Source organism: Mastigoproctus giganteus, chromosome 2 (genome assembly GCF_048544385.1).
Source record: "Mastigoproctus giganteus isolate SK-2022 chromosome 2, ASM4854438v1, whole genome shotgun sequence".
NCBI classification, from domain to species: domain Eukaryota; kingdom Metazoa; phylum Arthropoda; class Arachnida; order Uropygi; family Thelyphonidae; genus Mastigoproctus; species Mastigoproctus giganteus.
In genome coordinates, this window is record NC_143576.1 from 81,037,107 (window position 1) to 81,052,711 (window position 15,605).

Sequence of the window (15,605 nt, forward strand, 5' to 3'; positions counted from 1 at the left end):
TCAGCTATGGGGAAAAAACCTACCTACATCATCTGTCCATGCACTCTGATAGTGTAATCCTTAATTAAATTTATTCAGTGGCCACTGTATATAGTACTCAAGATGTGGCGTAACTATTACCTTATACAACACAATAATCACCTCCTTGTGCCTGTTGTCAAAATTCCTTTACATTACGGGCAGAACACCACGAGCTGGCCTAGCAGAATCTCTGCACTGAACAGAGCACCACTACCTTCAGTGTGGTACAACCCAATGGGTATGTATTATTTTGCATTTATCAGTGTTACACCTCAGTTGTCACTTCTAAACTCACCTGGCCAACCAACCAACCTTTGTATCACCTGTAAACTTAGACTAAGATTTTGATGACAATGAGATGTCTTCATCAACATATTTAATAAATATTGAAAAAAGTAATGGAAGGGCTGAGTACTGAATTCTGAGAGACTTCACTATTGAAATTATATAGTAATAATTATATATATAGTAAGCCCAGTAATTATGTAGTAAATTATAATTAATTTACTGTAAATTATATAGTAAGCCCAGTAATAAACATTGTTTTCTGCCACTCACTGAGTGGAGTACTTGCTTCAGTTTATACAATAGCTTTTCATGTAGAACAGTATCAAAAGTTTTATCGAAATCTGAGTGCAAGATATCAAAAATACTTTTTGGTTCCATTTCCTTTTGTGACTGTGTCATAGTAGCTAATCAGATTTGTCAGACACTATATCCCCTTAATAGTTCCTTTCTTTTATTGCTCTATGACTGCATTTTTGTTCAACTTGATCCAGTAATACTTCTCTTCAACCGCTGAGTCTATTACTTTTCCTGGCACCTCCATAGCCAGGTGGGAAGGAGAAGTAGTGCGTAGCACACACTTCTTGATTAGACCGGGGTTCGAGCCCATCACCACCAAATACGGAGAATACGGAAAGGTCAGGGAATGACCACCGCATATCCCGGAGCAATATGGTCTTAGTTGCTAATGCTCCTAAAAACCAAATAACAAACAAACATTACTTTTCCTGGAACAGAAGTCAAGCTTACAGGTCTGTAATTACTCACTTTGATCACTCTTTTTAAATAGGGGAGATATTTGCACATCTTCAGTCTAGGACCACCCTTGAATCCACAAGTCATCAAATAAGACCAAAACCCTGGCGGAACTACAAATGCAACCAAGCCGAACAAGAGAAAAATAATGCCTGGAATAGCTTTTGCAAAAACCCTACTGCCATAAATCTAGTGCAGTTTAAAAAAGCCAGAGGCAATGCCGGATGCATTCGACGAACAAGCAAAAGAGAGTCATGGAAATGTTTTGCTTCATCGATTGCAAGGTCCAACAAAACACAAACCATCTGGAAAAATGTCCTCCTCCTGAATGTAAATGGGAATGATGATTTGCTGGCTCGAGAACGGTTAACACTCTCAGAAAGTCTTTCTTAAACTTCTGCTGTATCCTCATACTCACCAGGCTCCCAAAAATTAAAATCCCTTGCTGTAAAACAGACCTTAAATTTTGACAATGACTACCATCAACCATACAACTGTCCCATTACCATACTTGAACTGTAGCTTGCTCTTAACAGCTCAAAATCTGGTGCTGATGGAGTTCACTATTCCATGTTAAAAGAGCTGAGCTAAGAGTCACTTCATATCTTACCACTGTATACATGGATTTTTTCAGAAAATGCTTTCCCTGATAATTGGTGACATTGATATATCATAGCATTATTAAAACCTGGCAAAGACTCAATGAATCCACATCCCTATTGGCCTATTGCATTCATCAGCTGTATGGGCAGAATAATGGAAGAAATGGTGAACTCTTGTCTTGCCTGGTTGCCAAGCAAGTACAGCCTTATCAGCTCATCGCATATAAGTAAACCAAATTTAGACCTCTTGATTCAAATAGAAACCCAGATTCACAGTGCTTTCATAAGAAAGGAACATTTTACTAGAGTTTATTTAGACATCAAGAAAGCTTTTGACACAGCTTGGCGATATGAAATTCGTTCCACAATCTACACATTAGGCTTCAGAGGCAATTTGCTAAAGTTTATACAGAACTTTCCGAAGCACCTGTCTCCAGATCCGCATTCAATCCACCCTCTCTTATAACTTCATCCAAGGAGTTCCACAGGGCTCAGTTTTAAATGCCACCCTATTCATTATAAAAATGATCTCGGTAACTAAGATCATTCCAAACACTGTTTTTACTACTTTGTATGCAGATGATTTCAGCCTATCTTGCCAATCCCAAAACATGAGAATGATTGAGAGGGAACTTCAAAGTACTCTTAACATGATTACAGTGTGGGCTGTAGATAATGATTTTCACATATTACTTGAAAAAACTGTCACAGTTCATATCTGTAGAAGACAGTTTTCATCCTGATCCAGTTCTAAAGCTGGGCGACTCTGACATATCTCTTGAGGCTTCTATCCAATTTCTTGATCTAACCTTAGATAAAAAATTGACCTTTCTTGACCATATCAAACAGCTTAGAGCTACCTGTTTCAAGAAATTACACATTTTGAGAGTGTTAACATCTAAATCATGGGGTGCTGATCATTATTATAATTCACTTATATCGTGCTATCATAAGAACAAGGTTAGATTATGAGATTATTACCTCGAGATTTTGGGCCTTGTTCATCACGGTGGCCTAAGCATTACTCATGGAGCCTATTGCACATCTGTGCAGAGCTTTTACGCTGAAGCTCATGACCCTCAGCTCTCTCTACAGTGATAAATTTTACTACTACATTATGCTATCAAAATCAAAAATTAACCTGTGCATCCAGCTTGGAAACATGTTTACTCCAGATTGGGAGAAATTGTATGCTATTTATCCATCAATAAATTGACCTGCTGGCATGTGTATTCACTCATTACTTGATAACTGGCAGCTAAAATAGCCACTAGTAGTTCTACTGTTTTTCTGCCCTGTAGCATGTGATCTGTCCCTTCAAGAATGTGGAAAACTACTCTTTCTTTACCTTTACCTATAAAACAGCTTCATAAATCGCTAAGGTCAAATCTTGTTAATATTAAGTTCAAGGGACCTAAATTTTCATGTTTTGAAGTTTGTAGTAATGAGGTCCCCCAAAAATGTCAAAATTTTACTGTTTTTTTTTTTTTTTTTTGTACATATTATATATCCAAGAATAATAATATCAAAAATAAATTAAATAAATTAATTTAAATTAATAAAATAAAATAAAAACAAAAGCCTTGTCTAACAACACAGTAACAGAAATAACACATTTTTTAAAGTTTTATTTTATTTGTAAGATAAACTAAGAGAAAAGCAATTAACAGAAAAGAAAATATTGTACACTATATATTTCGAAATATACAATATTTTAGTCATCATCATCATCATCATCAGCCATTTTCAATCCACTGCAGGATGAAGGCCTCTCCAGCAACTTTCCAGTTGCTTCTGTTTTGAGCACTGGACATCCATTTACTACCCACAAACTCATGAATTTCATCTATCCATCTCCGCCTTTGTCTTCCAGGTTTTCTTCTAGCTCCTCTTGGATACCATTCTGTTATTTTCTTAGTCCATCTGTCATCATGTCTTCGAGCTATGTGTCCTGCCCAAGACCATTTTAGTTCTTTAGTTTTGATAAGAATGTCCTTTACTTGAGTTTGTTGCCTAATCTATGTGTTTCTCTTCTTATCTAACAGTCTTATTCCCAATATGATTCGTTCCATTCTTCGCTGTGTGGTTCTCAGCTTCTCTTCCATTCTTTTGGTGAGTGCCCAAGTTTCACTTCCATAAGTCATGGTAGGGAGTATACATTGGTCCATTATTTTACGTTTCAGACAAACTGGGATATTGCTCTTCAGTATGTGACTATATTTCCTGAATGCTATCCATCCAAAATTTATTCTTCTCTTGACTTCCAGCCATTTATCATTATTACAGCTAATAACTTGTCCCAGATAAGTATATGACTCCACCTTTTCAATTACTGCTCCTTCAATCATTATTTCCCTTTCTGTGGCATACTTGTTCATCATTACTTTTGTTTTAGCCATATTCATCTTTAGTCCAAAATCCTTACTAGCTGTGCATAACTGATTAAGATTTTCCTCTAATTCTTTGGGATCATGGCTTATGACCACAATGTCATCTGCAAATCGCAAATGGTTTAGGTACTCTCCATTCACATTGACTCCTTTCTGCGACCAGTCTAATCTTCTGAAAGCTTCCTCAAGGGCAGCAGTAAACAGCTTCGGAGATATTGTGTCTCCTTGTCTAACTCCTTTCTCAATTTTAAATTTCCTACTGTCTTTGTCTAGACTAATAAAGGAGGTAGCACTCTCATATATTTTCTTCAAAATCATAATATATGGGGTATCAATGCCTTGTCTTTCCAGTGCCCGAAACATTGCCTTATGCTGTATGGAGTCAAATGCCTTTTCATAATCCACAAATGCCAGGCATAATGGTGTTTTATATTCATTTGCTTTCTCCATTAGCTGTGATATTACATGAAGGTGATCCATAGTTGAGAATCCTGTCCTAAAGCCAGCTTGCTCTTTCGGTTGATTCTCATCCAGTATTCTTTCTAATCTGTTAGTAATGACCCTTGTGAACAACTTGTAGATGTGGGATAACAAGCTAATTGGTCTATAATTTCCAATTTCTGATTTATCTCCTTTCTTATGCAGCAAAACTATGATTGCATTATTCCACTGCTTAGGCGTCACACCTTTTCTAATGCACTTTGTGAAGAGCCTTGCCAGTTTTTGTGTTATGTCTCTTCCTCCCAATTTTAACAACTCTACAGTAACTTCATCTTCCCCCGGGGCTTTCTGATTCTTCATTTTCTTCAATGCATGTTCTACCTCATCAGGAAGAATATTGGGTATGTCGTATGTGTTGCTACTTTGCAATCCATCTTCCCCACTGCTGGCATCATTCCCCTGCTCCTTGTATAATTCTCTATAGTAGTCTTCTGCTATTTGAATTATGCCTTCTCTGCTGTTTATAAGTACACCATCGCTATTCTTCAGTTTCAGTATCATTTGTCTTTCTGTATTACTGCTCATGGCTGCTGATTTAAATCCTTTGTTTTCCCTTAATGCTTGTTCTACTTTTCTTGTGTTAAATCTTCTTATGTCCTCTCTGAGTCTCTTTCTAATGGCTTTGCATAACTCAGTATACTCAATTTTCTCCCTGTCAGTGTTTTTCTTACTTTTCATTTGTCGTCTTCGGTTCATCATGACAAGTGTTTCTTGACTAATTTTTTCTTCTTTGGATTTCTTTTTCCCTATAGGTTTCTTGGGCTTTATCACTTTCAAAAAGTTGTAATATTCCTCGTCGATATCTTGGTCCTCAGCAGTCTGCAGAAGCTCAAACTTGTTCTTAAGTTCCAGTACATACTGCTTTTTCTCCTCTTCTGTTATCTCAAAGACCTTTGTATTATTTACTCGAGTCAGTTTTTTCCTTTCCTTTCCTACATCTATATCAAGTGTACATCTTACCATTCTGTGATCACTTCCAACATTTACCTTATTCAGGACGGTGACATCTTTCACAATATATCTTCTATTAGTGAGGATGAAGTCGATTTCATTAGTAGTTAATCCATTTGGACTCTTCCATGTCCACTTTCTGTTCACCCTTTTCTTGAAAAAAGTGTTCATTACTGACAGTCCTTGAGATTCTGCAAATTCCACAAGTCTTTCACCTCTTTCATTTCTTTCACCAATTCCAAAATTTCCTATAGTTCCCCTTTCTGTGCTGTTTTGTCTTTTTCCAACCTTAGCATTGAAGTCTCCCATAATAATAGTGTAGTGGGTTTTCTGCTCATCTAGAAGACTCTCAGTTTCAGTGTACATTTCTTCAACCTCTTCATCATCATGGCTCGATGTTGGTGCATAAATCATTATAATCTTTAGCTTGTATCTCTTAGAAATCTTGAGTATTAGTCTTGACACTCTTGGTGATGTACTTTTGAATTCCAAAATGTTGTTTTTAAAATCTTTATGGACCAGAAACCCAATTCCACCTTCACTCCTTTCACTGTTTCCATTGGTGTACAGCAGATTTCCACTTGATAAACTTATAAGTGATTCATTTCTTCTTCTTGTTTCAGCCAAACCGATGATATTCCAATTCACATTTTCTAATTCCTTTTCCAGCTCTAATATCCTGTCTTCACCGATGAGTGTTCTTACGTTATAACAGGCCAAGTTCAGTTTCCGTGCATGGCAGCCTGGTCGTACCCAGAGATTCTTAGCACCCTCTGCTTCCACTCTAATCCTCTCGCTGCCGTAAGAGGGAGAGTGAAAGCTGCTGGGGACTGAGGGCCATTTGTTTCGTCGTGCTTTCATATTGCTGGAGGGGTTGGTCTTTTCCTCTTCATGCTGACCAGGCATCTTGAAGAGAACCACTCTACACGTTCGTTGCCACCTAAGTGACGTAACAGGGCTTACCATCGAGAAGGTGTGCATGAGTGGATTTTAGGAAGGCAGGCCAACCGGACTTCTCCTAAATCTTCTGTAATAGAGAGATATTGGATCCATCAGTGTTTTAGGCTGAGTGTCTGATAACACACAGGATACCTGTTCCCCTCTAAGCCCCCTTAGAGGGGAACAGGTATCCTGTGAACAGGTATAACAATATTTTAGTATCACGCTAAAAAGAATTACAATCTTAATATAAAAGGAGACATACAAACCATTAACTTTTTAATAAATTAATCTAATTTAAAGAAAGAATCCAGTGTTGTTTATGCAGTGTTTGTCCTGTATGCATTTTTAACTACAGCACAGACATTATCAAATGCAATGTTGTTTCTTTATCAACATTACTGCAGGCCAACACATTCTCTATTATGCTCAATGCATTTTGGACATATTTTTTTGATGGCAGTTTGTGTGTGCTGCTTCACTTTGCTGTTGCCGGTAACAAAATCAACATCATTGTTTTGCCTTGTGCTCAGCAACTCTTCTGGTGTTGGCATTGCATGGTAGCAACTTCATCATTCACCTTCACAAACTCTTCAAATTTGCCAACAAAATTCATATACGTTTTCAAATTACCCCATTCTTTAGTGTTGCTATCACATTCATCTGCTGGACCATGTTTTTTGATGATATTCTTTCCAAACCTACTCTTTCTGAAGCAGTTGATTATTACATTTGATGCAATACTGTCCCAAGCAATAACAAGATTACGGATAGCATCCAAGACATTCCAGTTGGCTGCAAATTGTTCCCTGCTTCTATGTTGCTGATAAATTACCTTATCAGGCTGGCTCTGTATGATCTCTTGAGGTTATAAATAATGCATTGTTCCAATGGCTGCTTAAAACTGGTGTTATGGAGTGGTAAAAACAACAGCTGTATATTTGTCAACTTAAGTGTCTCGGAAGAATCTGCTGTACAGCGATCTAGAATCATCAAAATTTTCCTTTTTTCTGAAGCCATTCTTCTGTCCACTTTTGATAACCAAGACTAAAAAATTTTGACGGTAAGCCAAGCACTTCTATTGGCCTTATAATCACAGGGAAGTTGGTTAACTTCTTTAAAATGTCTTGGCTTGGAGAACTTACCAATCACAAGTGGGTGCAGTTTTGTACTGCCATCTGAATTACAGAACAGTGAGTTTTGTTTACTAATTTTACACTCTGACAAGACTCTCTTTGAACAGCAATTTTTTTTTTATTTTGGCAGCAAATTATAAAATAAACCTATCTCGTCAAGATTAGAAATATTCTTTGCCTCATATTTTTCGAGAATGGACTGTACAGAACACAACTAGTCTGTAGCCTTTTCTTTTTCTACTAATCCAGAATCCCCTCTAGCATTTTGCAAAACCAAGTTATTCCCGTTTTTAAATCTTTGGAGCCAGCCACTATTGCTTTTGAAGTTGCTAATTCCATGATTCTGAGCTAGATAATTTGCCTTTTATTTCAAAATCGGATCTGATATTGACAAATTAGATGCACGATTTGTTGGTACCACTCAAAGTTTTATTTCCAGCTTCTCGTGTTTTGCACCACAAATTTGTTACCTGTTTTTTATCGCTGCTCCAGTGGCGCACACTCCAAGTTTTTCGTATTTTCAGTATTGTAGATAAAGTAGGTGAAGGGATGTTGTATTCCTTTGCAATGTCTTTTACTTCGATCCATCCTATCAGGGATAGGGTGCTGCTCTTCTGTTGTATGGCTATGTGTCTTTGTAGCTCCGGTTAATCAGTTAAATTAACAGATGTTTATATCACGATTTTGATGTTGGTGTATTCCTAAATTGACACTGAACAAGAGGATGTCCATTGTGTGGGGACTTGGACATCCAGGTATTTATTATTTATAGTTTTCTCATACTGCAAAATTTGCTGTTTTGCTACTTACGGCTGACCAGAGCTACTACCGCTACAGGTCAAGGTCAGGCAAATGCGCTATGGGTTTGTACTTGCAGTCAGGTGACCATGGCGACACATGTCATTTACTGTCTCTTAGCAGTTAGCTATGCCTCGTACAAGCGGATTTACTACATTCAACAGAGACAAGTCTAGCCAACTAAAATAAGTTGTAATTTTTGACTTATTTTGTATGTGTTAAGTAACTTTTCACTTGCACAGACAGCACTGGGTGAAATGGTAAGCATGAGCTCAAGCGATAGTCCCAGCTCCTCCTCCTCTAGTGATTCTACTGAGGATGAATTGGAAGAATTTTCTCCCCTTCCGCAGAAAACACCACTGAAGAGTAGTGCAGCTCTTGCAAAAACCGCTCTGTTAATGAAAGAATCGATCCCCTCCCCCACCCTCTCCAGGTACCCAAGGGAAGAGTGCGTTAAGGGAAAAGAAATCAGTTAAATTAAAATGAAGGAGAAAAAGAAACAGAAAGGCAAAAGTGTCACCACCTAGCTCTGAAATCCCGAATTGCGACGATGTGAGACCGGAGGCCTTCTCTGAAGAGTCTGATGAGACTAACGATCACTCTGCATCTAAAGCAGAAGATACCACACTTTCACTAAAGAAACCACTAAAAATAAAAGTTCTCCTGGCCACAGTGGGAATAGGGGTTTTAATGGCCTTCATGGCTCACTTCTACTTTCGGACTAAAATGATAACCTTTGTCCCGCACTAATTTATGCAGAAATGACTAATCTGAAAATGACACTGCTTGACTACATGGAAATTGAAACAAACAAAAATGCAAACTCGAACAACAACTTCATCCAGGGACTTTGGGCTGAATTGGAGTCCATAACCACAGCACTCATTATCAGGAATGAAAAGTTAAAAGTGAAGACAGCAGAACTGCAAATCAGGGCTGATCATTTTGACAACCTTATGGCAGGAAGGGTGAAAGGACCCATAACATATGCAGACACTGTAAAGAAGTAGGCAAATAGGTACCACAGTACCAAATAGGTACTGTGGTACCTATTTGGTACCACAGTACCAAATAGGGTTACTAAGGATCAGGCCCAGGGCATTGCTCCATGTGCAAAACTATTGCATGCAACTTCAGATCCCCCAGGCTCACAAAAAGAATCGCAGCACATTGTAATCTTTTGTCCCACAGAAAAATCACAGCTTGAATCCAGCCAGGAAGTCAGGAAAATAGTGGAAGAAACCTTGTGAACTGAACACAAAGAAGTTAAAATAAAGAGCATCGGAACAGTCAGAAATAAAGGAGTCCTTGTTGAGGCCATCAATGGAGAGGATTTGAGCAGGATTACTAATACAACAACTCTTAACTTAGTAGGATTAACCCACGAGAAACCAAAACTTTCGAATCCTATACTAATCTACAATGTGCCAAAGGAGTACACGAAAGAGGAAATACCGGAAGACATCTACAAAAACCTGCAGGAGTTTGAATTTCCCCGGATGAAATCAGACAGAAGCTAACATTTAGATTTAGCACAGGGTCCAAGAACCAACTGACAAACTGGGTCATAGGCTTCCCCCCCAATATCCTAAAGCACATCTTAGGTAATGACAGAATATTCTTAGGGGTATCCTCACACAAATTTAGAAGATTCACAGTGGTGTCTAAATGCTTCAAGTGCTTGTCCTATGGCCACTCATTTCAATACTGCACACACAAGGTTGTGTCTTGCAGACATTGCGCAGAAGGTGGGCACGTTTTTGCAGACTGTCCAAACAAAGCGGACTCCCCCAAATGTGTAAATTGCAAACGCAGAAATAAGGATCACAACCACTCTGTCCGAGACTCCAAATGCCCCGAGTATCTCCCGTGCAGTTGAATTAGTCAGTACGAAAATCCTCCATGAATAACAACAAATTGCAGCACAAACCAGAGAAACCACAACCAAGGGCCCAGAATCAAAATCCTTCAGGTGGATGCACATCGTTCAAGAATGGTGGCGGATGAGATCAGGCTTGCTGCCCTGGAGAGGAAATGCGATATTATCTGTCTGCAGGAGCCATATTGCACCTCCAAAGCTGGTGGAAACTCTTTCAAAATCACGGGATATCCTATTGCATCCAGGATGTTTTACACTGTGGCAGTTTATCCAAAGGCCGCTATTATCGTCCTGAACAATCAGATTGTCACCACATCGATACCCAGCCTGTGTACCCAGAACTCCTCCTGTATTCATTTTGCTACCCAAGAACTATCCTTCTACCTTGTTTCTCTCTACTGCCCACTAACAGGTGATATTCAAGAAGCCCTAAACCTGATTGAGGACTTCCAAAGCAGAATGGGACATGCCAACCTTGTCTTAACAACAAATTCTAATGCCAAATCCCATCTTTGGCACAGTAACCAAACTGATTCTCGTGGCGCCCTCCTTGAGGACTGCATTCTTGCCCCCAACTGGACGATACACAATGAAGGTGGTAAACCTTACACTTTCTCCAACGTGCATGGGGAGTCCAACATCGACCTCACCCCCAGTTTCGAATCACATTGCAGAGTGGGACGTTCTAACAGTGACCACCGTGCCATCTCATTCACTATCACAGCTGCAGCACCAAAGAACAATGGCAACAATCTGGAGGACCTTAGAAGATTCTCAATACGAAACATTAATTGGGCTAAATTTAGAGCATCTCTGAACCTTGACTTTAAAGCGACAGCTCCAAATCTTAACATCCTCTCTGCAGCTGAATATGCTTTTTATGTACAGTCATCCCTCTTCAGAGCCACTAAATATGCTGCCAAGTGAAAGAAAGTGCACACTCTTCATACTCCTTGGTGTACACAGGAACTTACCGATCTCAGAAAACAAATGCATGTGGCACAGAGAGCCTTTCAACGACGCAGGCTCTGGCCTGATCCCGAAGTTAATGCTCTCAAGCAAGAGTACACTGAGAAGCGAAAAATCTACCATAAAGCCATCGTAGAGAACAAATTAAAGTCTTGGAGACAATTTGTTTCCCAAGCAGGGAGCACTGACCCCTGGGGGCTCATATACAAGATCTGTAGGAACAAAATTATCTGCCCAAATATATACAACACAGTGCAATATCAAAACAGTGAAACATGACTGGAACTCAACAGTTGAGAAAATCATTGAACACATCTTTCCTGAAGATGATCCTAATCTTGACAATATGCACCAAATTCAGATTTGAGCAGTCAATGCCACTTACGAAGGTACCCTGACATTGATCTTTTCACTGCTGTTGAACTTGGTGCTGCGGTGGCCAAGTTGAATCCCAAAAAGTGTCCAGGCCTTGATCTGGTAGAAAATGCAGTCATCACCAGATTTCATGAGCTCTACCCTAATATTTTGTTAAATCTTTACAAGTGCCTCTTCGAAGGCACATTTCCCAATTTATGGAAGCAGGCACTGCTTAAAATTATTCAAAAACCAGGAAAACCTAATACCGACCCAAGAGCGTACCGCCCAATCTCTCTGTTAGCCAACCTGGAAAAGCTGTTTGAAAGAATGATTGGTCCCAGAATCCAAACTGTTCTAAACTCACAAAACCTTTCATCCAATTCGCAGTATGGCTTCAAGAAAGGATCCTCCGCAGAAGATGCCATAGCAGCCCTTGTAAAACACTACACATTCCATAGCACTCTATGAGATGGCCATCTTTGTGGATTTTGAGGGTGCCTTTGGTGGGAGAATTCCCTCAGGTCCCTTAGACCGGCAAACTGCAATCAATATATTTACAACGTCATAAGATCCTACTTCAGTAACAGATCAATTCAGGTCACTGCCCAACACCTGTCATATTCAAAATTTATAAACAGAGGTTGCCCACAGGGGTCAGTGCTAGGACCCCTCCTTTGGAACTCCGTACTTGACCAGTGGCTCACCAGAAGCTTTGACAACTGCATCAGTTTTGCCTATGCAGACGACTTGGTTATTTGCATTGCAGGAAGATCCAGGAGAACCCTTGAGAACCGTGTAAAGATTGTCCTGGATGGCATGGTAAACTGGACTCTCACAAATAAGTTAAAAATATCAAACACAAAAACAAAGCTAATGATCTTCAAAAACAGGTTGGATTACTGCAGACCCCCTAAAGTGCTTATTCACGGGAAGCAAATTCCATATGTTGCACAAACTAAACACCTTGGCATAATATTGGACGACAGGCTCAGTTTCCAACCACACGTGAACAGTTTAGCAAACAAAACCAAAGCCTTCACTGCAGCCGTCATCAGGATCTCCCGTTCGGACTGACCAAAATAACCCTGTCTCTCTACTATAAAGCTGTGTTCTTGCCAATTGCCTCCTATGCTGCTGGTGTCTGGTTCCATAGGGTCATTGACAGTAAAATCCGGGCCAAACTTTCCATGCAAAGAACTATGCTGCTTGCGACACACCGAGTAACGAGAACAACATCAACTAATGCACTGCAGGTTCTATCTGGAGCCTTTCCTCTGGACCTGTATATAGCTTATAGAGGTTTCATCTACAAACACAAAAAAAGGCCTACCAACCTTGGGATAGACTGCAATCCTGCTACAAATATCAAACCTATAAAAAATAAACCTGTGGAGTAAACTCCTCCTTCGGCAGGTTAGATGGGATGAAAGTCCCACTGGAGTGGTCACCAGACTTTTTATCCCGGATGTCACCTTTGCAATGAATAAGCCACATTGTAATTGGTTCTACCCATCCATGACTACATCCTAACAGGACATGGCACTCTTAAAGCAGCGAAACTGTTCCAATTCGGACTGGCAACAAATCCTCATTGCTCCTGTGGGGAAGAGGAATCCTGGAACCACATCCTATTCTCCTGTCCCAACTACGAAGAACAATGGACAACACTTAAAAATAAGGTTCAGAACATCTCAGAAGTCAATCTTAAAGCCTTAATTGAAAATGAGACTAACTTTCAAGCCCTTGAAATCTTCACCAATGACATCTTCAGCAGAAGAATGCAGATGCTTTACCACACTGGTTAATTCAACAAATTCTTGCTGAGCTGTTCCCTGTGTCACCTACCAGTCATCCTGGACTTGATTTCTTTTAATGTCTGAGGTTGTTCAGTGATGTCAACCACTGGTGTTTTTTTGTTTTTTTTTTATATTTATTTATTATTATTAATTGATATATTTTATTAATTTTTTTATTTATTATTAATTTTTTTTATTTATTATTATTATTATTATTATTATTATTATATATACAGTGAAACTTCTAACGGACACCTCTCGTTAACGGACATCTCTCTCTCTACAACGGACATTTTCAAATTCCCCAACTCACCTCCATTGGTTTTAACGTGTTTGCAGCTTCTGCCTAGCGGGCATTCTCTGTAACGGACGCGGACAGGCAATCTGCACTGTTTCGTTTAGATTAGCACTTAATTTGATCTCCCCATAACGGACAGCGGGCGAGCTCACGGCCCTTTTTCTAGGAACGTTTCTTCCTCGTATTGCCTCAATCGTGTGTTTATTTTCTATTTCCGATTCTCTGAATTTTATCACGGTTTGCGTGGCGGTTCTAAACCCTTTTTCAAGAATTTTAAGGCACCTGTAAAACTTCTGATGAATTTGGTGTGTGCAGGGGGGGAAATATGGTCGGCCTTTCGTCTTTTGAGTTTCAGTTTTCAGTTTTGTTCAGTGTCGTGTGAAGTGCACAATGTCTTCTCGTAAACATTTAACTCTAAAAGATAAAGTCGAACTCATTAATGCGTATGATCGGCAAAAAAATAGTGTTCGCAATCTCGCTGCAAAATTCAAAATCGGGAAGACGCAGGTAAGCAACATCCTAAAGAAAAAAAAAATGAACTGCTCAAACAATTTTGGCAACACGGAAATGATCAGGTTCAAAAATCATTCCCGAAAACTGTTGGACTTCAAATTGACAATGTTACGTATGAGTGGTTTTGTCGCGAACATGCTAAAAAAATTTCCATTAATGGGCCTATTAAAAGGCTTTGGAGGTTGCGAAATCTATGGGAGTAAATGAGTTCAAAGCTTCTGTGGGATGGCTAGACAAAAAAGTTCAAAACCCGGCATAAAATTTCTTGGAAAACCGTAAGTGGGGAAGGTGGATCTGTTGATACTTGGGTTGTAACAGAGTGGACCATCAAATTGGAAGATTTATGTCGTGATTTTGAAGCTAAGGATATTTACAACTGTGACAAAACAGGGTTGTTTATTTAAAGCTCTTCCTGAAAAAAAAAATGAGTCTAAAAAACGAAAAGTGCCAGGGCGGAAAAATTTCTAAGGAACGTTTGACTGTACTATTGTGTACAAATATGCTGGGAGACTTTGAACAACCTCTTGTTATAGGAAAACCACAAAATCCTCGTTGTTTCAAGGGCATAAAGTTGAATCTTTTGAATGTTGACTGGAAGTCTAATAAAAAAGCGTGGATGACACGAGATATCATGAGCGAATGGATAAGTCACTTTAACCAAAACATGATTCGTCAAAACAGAAAAATTATTCTTTTCATGGATAATGCTGCATCTCACCCGCACATTGAATTGTCCAACATTCAAATCGTTTTTCTGCCACCAAACACATCTGCAGAGTGTCAGCCGTTGGATCAAGGGATAATAAAACATTTTAAACTTCACTACAGAAAACGTGTTTTAAGCATTGCAAACATGAACGATGTAACATGTGCGAGTGACCTTGCAAAGAAAACAGCATCCTAGATGCGATTCAATGGATTTCCTCTTCAGTAAATGCAATTAGAAAACAAACTGTCGTGAACTGTTTTGTAAAGTCTGGCTTCTCAAACGCAAAAATTGAAGTTGTGAACAGCAATGTGGAGCATTGCTGTTCACAACTTCATCGATACCAAGAAGAACAAGAACTTCAACATCTATTGATAATGTACGATACTTCTAATATCAACGACATTATCATCGATATTTTTCAAGAAGTTCCTCATGAGGATGAAGAAATGGAAGGAGGTCATTCTGTCGAAGAACATATTAACGATGAACCACCGATGAAAATAGAAGAAGCGCTCATACAAATCGATCGTTTAAAAATGTTTTTCGCCGCTGAAGAAGATACTGAAGGACTTTCGATGGTTTCTTCACTCCAAACAAATGTTGAAAACAAAATTATCAGCCGGAAGAAGGTGCAGAAGAAAATAAGTGATTACTGTATGTATTTTTCTTAAGATAAAGTCATAATATGCATAGCACAATTGTATG

At 39.0% G+C, this 15,605-nt stretch overlaps 1 protein-coding gene across 3 annotated transcripts in view; it reads left to right on the forward strand.

Moving 5' to 3' along the window:
- The window catches only part of LOC150089362 (protein KRTCAP2 homolog), an 85,468-nt gene that overhangs the window by 1,198 nt on the left and 68,665 nt on the right, over positions 1 to 15,605 (forward strand). The gene's annotated exons all lie outside the window — the stretch shown is intronic.